Consider the following 8,706-nt stretch of genomic DNA (forward strand, 5'->3'; position numbering starts at 1 on the left):
CTTTTACTTGCCAGTTTGCTGAGCATTTGTTTATGCCAAATGAAATCAGTGCAGAAAATAAATGCCAAAGAAAAAACAATAGTGGGGGGTAAAATCCGTGTTTTTTTTCCAGTTTAAAATTTGAACTGATTATTTAACATTTTACATGTTCCAGTTTTTATATGTTGCTAAAGAAATTAAGTTTGTCATGTCAGGTTTCAAAACCATGCTGACAGATGTAGTGTATGTTTATATCCACTGTTGGAGTTGAGCCACCGAGAAAATGAGAAACATTTAGTAAATGAATCTTCAAAGCCAAACTTACTCCAATGTGTGTTCGTTTTTTGTACTCAAGAAGAAAAGGGCCAAATAAAGACTCAACAACAGCTGATTAGGGTTGCGATATTTTAGTTTCTTCGATTTCTGGAGTTCAGGAAATAGTACAAAGACAGATATCTGGGCGGCTTTTTCTAAATCTGACGAGAAACTGTACTCAGACGCGTACAATCGAAAAATGGCGCGCTGATCTCAGCCCAGCCTCACATTTTATAGGAGGTTTTCTATGTCAAGGGTCATATAGGTTGAATCGGTCGTCCTTGCTCCTTCCCCCGGCCCGGTCCACGTTCCAGGTCCAAGGCTGACCTTCTCAGGCAGGCGGCAGTCTCTCCGTCTCTCCTGCTCACATTCCCCTGTAATCTCGTCAGTGTACAGATTGTGTGGTGTATGTTTTCACAGATTAAATTATGTTTTTGGTGTTCTTGATAGCGTCCCTGTGACGTCCTCCGCTGTCCAACTTGATATGTTTGTATCTTCTATGGCCTATGTGGAGAATGTGTTTTATTGTATTTGTCCATGAAGTGCTATCTGGTTTGTCATCAGTTTGACCTGAGCAGACTGAATCTCTTTCTTCTGAATGAAAGTGTGGGTCATGAAAATACTATGTGTGCAATTTTGAGGTCTTACATTTAAACTAAGTCATATAAATTTAGCATATGAATGAATCAGTAAACACCATGCCGACAATCCCGGTCAATCTTATCTATGCACTGTACTTCTACTTTCATTTGATAAATGCTTTTTGTTTAATCAATGTCGAACATATTCAGTAAATATCAACCTGCTAAATTAAATAATTGACCTTCTGTCCCGTAAGTGTTTAATATCATGCCAGCAATCGTAATACAATCCTGCAATATTCATAAAGAAAAGATAAAGATGTCCTTTATTAGTCCCACAATGGGGAAATTTGAGGTGTTACAGGAGTAAAGATATAGATCACACAGAGTCGGCGGCGTAATGTAGCCGTTAATGTGTAACATTAGCAGCAGACATTCATAAAAAGCATGCAAATATACACAGTATAAACGTATCTAGTGTAAGGAAACACTCCTAATGCCTGTCCATTATACAGAGGGGGAAACACTGTAATGATAAAAACTACTGAATGATTGAAAATACTGCAATGATAAAGATATTACACTGATAAAAGTACTGTAATGGTGAGAGTACTGAAAATGACAGGAAAGTACTGCAATGATAGAAAATACTGCAATGATAAAAGTACTATAATGGTAGAAGTACTGCAACGATGGAAAAATACTGCAATGATGAAAGTATTGTAATAGTAAAAGTACCGCAATGGTAGGAAATACCGTAATTATAAAAGTACTGCAATGATAAAAGTACTGTAATAGTGAACATCCTGCAGTGGTAGAAATACTACAGTGATAGAAGTATTGTAATGGTAAACAAAATACATCATTGGTCAATATTAAAGTACCCCTTGGGTGAAAGTGCAGTAGCGGTTTATATTGCATCCTAGGACTGCACAATTGCACTAATGCCCTCCCGTTTGTAGGCCTGACCCAATGTTCTTGTTAAAAAGTCTGACAGCAGTCGGCAGGAAGGAGCGGCGAAATCTCTCTTTGGTACAGCGAGGGTGTAAAAGTGTGGCCATTCCCGATAAGAAGGGAAGGCCGGAGAGAGGGGACACCTTTCCCTTTTTGCTTTTTGGGGAGACTTCTTTTGACATCAGCATGGGACGAGAATAAAATCTCTTTCGAACCAAAATGACTGTGTCAGAGAATTTTTTTCCATCACCAATTTTGCCATGCTCGGCGACCTGTCCGAAGGGAAGCTGAGCCAGACCCACACATCAACAACAAAATATACCACATTTCTGGCATTTTGCTCCATTGAGGGTCTCAGGGTGCTGGGGCGCAGGCGTTCAACAGCCGGCCGGCTGAACTTTAGGTGAGATGCTTTTACTCACAATGGGTGTTGTGCGCCTGTGTCCAAGCGGTCGGGGCTGTTGGCGTCGTTAAAGAGAGCTTGTGCGTGTGGGTCTGCTGGCTGATTGGTCATGGAAAATGTCCCTGTGTTAGTTTCAATTATTGTCTAAACGAGAGGCCTCTATAATGATTAAGACATTAAAAGATGTCAAAGTAACCGCACTTTGAAAAACATTATAAAAAGTATTAAAAAAAAAAAAATACATTTAAAAATTGATGATAGGAACTAAGTAAATGGGGAGAAATGTGCAGAAGATAAAGAAAAGAAAGGTCTAGTGGTTAAAGAGATGAGAAATAAGAAGTGTAAAATTATAGCTATAAACAACATAGTCGTGAATAAGCTCAGTTTGAGCACAGACCCTGGCCAGGGTGTAAATTTTAGCAGGAAAATTATGAGCTAAAAATAGAAATAATGAAGAGCAGCGCGCTTCCACGTATCGTATTGGGCACTTTGTGGCATGGAACACAGTAAGGATCGAGGCGTACCGTTGTGTGGAGGGCCCGACGGTTTCGCTGGTACGTAGCAAGAGTAATGCATTAAGTCTGGGCCGGTTCGACTCCGCTGTTCAGATACGTACCCTGTGATTACTCGTGTTCTGGTCAAGGCCTCACAAAATCAAAAACCTGGCTACCATCTACTGTGGGACCAAGAAGTCAGGCAGCCCCCACGCAGGAGAAAAGGGGTGATAGTTATAAACCAGTGCCAGTCCCTCCTTTGTAGAAAGAAATGCCCCTTCTAAAACCCATATGTGATTGCATTAATATTCCGTTTTATCAGTTCAACTAACGCGTTTTCGTCCTAGTGTGCATTGAAAGATGCAGCATAAAAAATGTTCAAAAATTTGGATAATAACTGAAGCAAAATTAGAATGAGAAAGATAATTGGCTACATAATCATTGGGGTGAAATTCATCTTCATTGCAAGAAGCGGTGATTTAAATAGAGAAATCTAAGATGAATGGATCTTACGTGGAATGTGATTTGTCAACACGGAAAAACCCTGAGTTTTGAAAACGTGAACATATGGTTCAGGAACAGGTCTCTTTGATGGCAAAAGTCTGACTACGGTAAACAATTGATAATTAGACCTCAATGAAGTGATTGTGCAGTTGAAAAAGTTCATATATTGACTGTGAGAAACTAGGATTAACTATTTGGCAAACACTAGAACGTATTCAGTCTCGAGGAAGACTGAACGCAGTAAAATTGCAAGAAGAAGAACAATAAACCCTTCCCAGAGTGTTACAATGTCCCGGAAACAAAAGTTTGGGATTGCCCCTGAGGGTGAAATTCCTCTCTGAACTCCTTCTTTTTGCACCTGGCAGCAACTCATGAAACAGGGAAACTGATAAGAGATACAATTTTGTTGAAACAGAACATGCAAGGTTAAAGGTCATGCAAAATGAAAAAAAAAACATCTAATGTTCCATACTTCAGTTTGGCGACGGATGGACTACGGTAATTCAATTAATGAAACGACATTTTGAGATGGAAATGACAGGAATGTGATGAATTATCATGTTATGAGGGGACTTTTGAGATACAGTAAATTGATATAAATTAAATTACAAATTTTTAGTCTGTGGATATTCAACTTCAAATTATACTGACTCATTGGTTGAGGAAAACGGGGTTATATTAGTTCAGTGGTTCTCAATTATTTCCTGTCACGCCCCCCCTACCAAGAAGAAAATAAATTTGCGCCCCCCCCACCACAATTATTTTACATTTCGTACTAATGTACATGTTCTTTGTATATTAATGTTGGATTGTCAATAAAATATTGCTTAACAAAGATAAATTGATTAAAAAAATTTCATTTTGAGAACGACTATTGTGAGGATCTCGAAACTCAGCACTCTGTGGTGCGAATATTGATGGGATGATAAATATTGACTATACGTTTTTGTTTATTATTTTTTTTAACTTTATTAACATGAACAAACCAGTTATTAATACATAGATAATATAGAAAAGACAAAAAGAGCCAGGGGGATTTCAAACAAAAATTCTATATAAATAACATAAAGCAACAGTTTTAATCTGTTGACGATACATTTTTTTTATGTTTACAATCTGTTTGACGTCAAACCTCTTCGTTTTGATGACGTCAGCCATTTCCGTGTTCCAGCCTGAGAGCGTCTGCTAAATTGCTAACGTAGCCATCGTCTTATTTTGTTTGGATACGTAATGGTTGCAATCCAACATTTCTGTTCATAGCTGCTGGCTCTCCGCCCAAACGCAGTTCAAGTCAGATTTCTTTTCAAAGTCGAGCGTCCATCGAGCAATTCATTTTAGCGATTAGCGCGCTTAGCGCCGCCTTGCTCGCTCAGCTGCAGCGCAAGATAGCTTGGCGCGGGCATTTAAGGAGCGGCGAAAGAAATCACTTCCGGGTCAACGAGCGACGGGGCGACACTTTTTTTTTTTGTTAATCAGTACTGCGTGACAAGGCGACATGTTTTTTTAAAACCAGTACTGCGTGAACTCGGGGCACAAACAGCTTTGACGAGCTCAAACTCGCATTGCCTGAGATCGCCTTTTTCGGTCCCAAAACCATGCAAAAAAGCATGTTCGCCAGGGTCCCACGTGCCCCCCTCAGCATCGCACCGCGCGCTACTATTTGAGAATCACTGGTGCAGCACAACACGAGGCTGCTTGCAAATTTCGCCCAGCAGTTGAAGATGTTGCTCGTTCTCTTCTTTTATTCCACAAAGTTCCTCTTTGTCCATCTGCGCCCCCTGGTCAGCTCCTCAATGGACCCACTCCAGTTCGCATACCAGCCTGGCATCAGTGTGGATGATGCCATCATCTACCTGCTCCACACTTCATTCTCCCACCTGGAGAAGGCGGGGGGCACGGTGAGGATCATGTTCTTTGATTTCTCAAGTGCTTTCAACACCATACAGCCCGCCTTATTGGGAGACAAGCTGGAGGAAGGGTCAGAGCAGACTCTTCCTACTCAGGAGGTTGAGGTCCTTTGGCGTTCGGGGAACACTCCTCAGGAACTTCTATGACTCTGTGGTTTCATCAGTCATCTTCTATGGAGTGGTCTCCTGGGCAGGAGGCATCTCGGGCCGGGACAAAAAAAGACTGGACAAACTAGTGAGGAGGTTCAGCTCTGTCCTGGGCTGCTCCCTGGACTCTGTGGACTCAGTGGGGGGCAGGAGGATGACGGCAAAACTGTCATCAATGCTGGACAAACCAGCCCACCCACTCAATGACACTCTCGGAGCACGCCAAAACTCCTTCAGTGATAGACTTTTACACCCTCGCTGTACCAAAGAGAGATTTCGCCGCTCCTTCCTGCCGACTGCTGTCAGACTTTTTAACAAGAACATTGGGTCAGGCCTACAAACAGGAGGGCATTAGTGCAATTGTGCAGTCCTAGGATGCAATATTAACTACTACTGTGCTTTCAGCCAAGGGTGTACTTAAATATTGACCAATGATGTATTTTGTTTACCTTTACAGTATTCTTATTACTGTACTTCTATCTCTGCAGTATTTCTACCATTGCAGGATGTTCACTATTGCAGTACTTTTATCCTTGCAGTACTTTTATAATTGCAGTATTCCTATCATTGCGGTACTTTTACTATCACAGTACTTTTATCATTGCAGTATACTTTATCATTGCAGTACTTTTACCATTACACTACTTTTATCATTGCAATATTTTTATCATTGCAGTATTTCCAATCATTCAGTAGTTTTTATCATTACAGTGTTTACCCCTCTGTATAATGGACAGACATTAGGAGTGTTTCCTTACACTAGATACGTTTATACTGTGTATATTTGCATGCTTATTATGAATGTCTGCTGCTAATGTTATACATTAACGGCTACATTACGCCGCCGACTCTGTGTGATCTATATCTTTGCTGCTGTAACACTTCAAATTTCCCCATTGTGGGACTAATAAAGGACAACTTATCTTATCTTATCTTTGTACTTGGGTGTCGTTCTTTCACACATTTTCAAACACCAATCTCAACAAATCCGCACTTGATCTCTGCTTAGCGATAACTCGTGTGCTTCTTTTTGTTAGACGAGAAGAATGAACGGCGTTGTCGTTTTTTAATGTCGTGCTGAATGAATTTCCTGGGTGAAAACTGCAGTCTGTTCAGCACAAAAGTGGAAAAATAGGACACGCCCCGCTGTGATATGATTAGCTGCTGGCTGTGTGGAGCACTGTCATCAATTCATGTGCCCCCCTTAGCATCGCACCGCGCCCCACTATTTGAGAATCACTGTATTAGTTAGTTAAAAAAAGAAGAGCTAAATTATAGTTGACGTGTTCATGGTTGTTCTGAAGGTTTGCATGTTTATAGAATCATCCCTTTGAGTTGTGATTAAGAAGGGGATATTTTCCGAACTAATGTTAATTGTGATGGCTTTATGATATACACAGTTATATGGTTAATAATTGTGCATCGTTTGACATTCTGCTGCATTGTTAATACTGTTTGCCTTTGATTGGTGTGGCGCATGTAATGGACAATGTGCTTATTTTGTCGGTTGCGGGATGTCTCGCGCAATCCCGATTGATGACGTGAGAGAATGTGCACTTGAAGAAAGGAGATTGCGCACTTGAGAAGAGAAGGGGAGTGTGCGAGTCGCGGAAGGAGTCAGTTGGAAGGACAGTAAAAACCCAGTTATCGCGGTTAATGGGGACCGACCACCCGCTGTTAGGATATGTCACCAATTTTGTGTATTCATAATCATGTTTTTATGCACTATTTGTATCAGTAATAATTGCACACACACACACAGACACTCACATTATTGCTTCAGCACATGCACACACAGCCACTCATTGTTTTGGCACACACACACTTGCCTAAGTTAAGTTTCGTTTTCCTGAGTTTCACTTTCCATAAGTTTCGTTTTCCTCTGAATAAAAGTCCAAAGGGTTGGGCGAAGAAGTCAGTGAGAGTGCGGGAGATTGAACTGGCAAGACGTCTACTTCACCTCCTGGCTTCTCCTCCCATCCGCGATGGAGAAAAGACAAAACCTTCCCTGGTTATTCCTCTGGTTCTCTGTATTTTAATTCAGTCTAAGAAGGCGTCAGGACCTTTTTAAACCTGACACCCGTGAAAACTGAAAATCCGCGAAGTAGCGGCACACCTTCAAAAATGCTTAAAAAATATATATATATACAGTGGAACCTCGGTTCTCGAATGACTCTGAGGTCGAACTAATCGGAGTTCGAACAAAAAAATTGAGAAATTCTTGCTTCGCAGTTCGAACAAACCTCGGAGTTCGAACGCCGGTATGACGCATGAGTGCGTATGCGAGGGTGGGATGCTGAGCGGCGTACGGGTGTAGATCGCTCTCTTGCTCTCTTCGTGACCAACTGTTGTCGCGTGCGGACGTGCTGCGTTTTGCTCTCGCGTTTTATATAGGTGTACGAAGTGTTTTAGCCCCTAATCATGCCTCCAAAGAAAGTCAGTGCAAGCAGCAAAGGAATGTTTCGGTGTTTGAACAATTTGCTTTTCGAACAGGGTTCAGGAACGGATTATGGTCGAGAACCGAGGTTCCACTGTGTATATATATACAGTGGAACCTCGGTTCTCGAACGACTCTGAGGTCGAACTAATTGGAGTTCGAACAAAAAAAATAGAGAAATTGTTGCTTCGCAGTTCGAACAAACATCGGAGTTCGAACGCCGGTATGACGCGTGAGTGCGCACGCGAGGGTGGGATGCTGAGCAGCCAATTGACCAATTGTTGTCACGTGCGGACGTGCTACGTGCTGCGAAGTGTTTTAGCCCCTAATCATGCCTCCTAAGAAGGTCAGTGCAAGCAACAAAGCTGCTACTAGCGAAAAAAGAAAAGTAGTGCGTACAACTATTGCATTTGATTCGGTGTTCGAACAAATCGGTTCTCGAACAGGGTTCTGGAACAGATTATGGTCGAGAACCGAGGTTCCACTGAATATATATATCTCTTTGGCTTACGATGGGCTTAAAAAGGGAGAACGTCACAACCTCCTTTTCTACCAACAAGCCCAGGAATATTTAGTTCTATCTCTTAATGCAAAAAGAAATACTTGTAAACATATTTCACTTGAACGATTCCTATTTTATCAATGACATTATGTTGCGATGGCGCCCAGTGGCCCCCATTAATAAGTTAGGGTCCCACAACAGGTGTTCCATCAGACGCACACAATAGCCTGTGTGTGCTTACTTCAGCTCGCTTCCAGTAACGTCTGTGACTATGTCAGGAATGAAATCGGGCATCAGCCGCAACGTGCTTCCTTTTTAAATGCTCGTTTATCACTGTTGTGCTGCTAAAGGGAGGTTTACATCGTAGGACGTAATTTTGTGAAATGCCCCCATGGTCCGGTCCAAGTTGGGGTCGCACGCATTGCTCCGTGTGCAGCAGGCACAAGTCAAGGTAGCACGGTAGAAACAATATAAAACAAAGTC

This window comes from Idiotropiscis lumnitzeri, chromosome 2 (assembly GCF_059441095.1).
Source record: "Idiotropiscis lumnitzeri isolate Australia: NSW breed Sydney's pygmy pipehorse chromosome 2, RoL_Ilum_1.0, whole genome shotgun sequence".
NCBI classification, from domain to species: Eukaryota; Metazoa; Chordata; class Actinopteri; order Syngnathiformes; family Syngnathidae; genus Idiotropiscis; species Idiotropiscis lumnitzeri.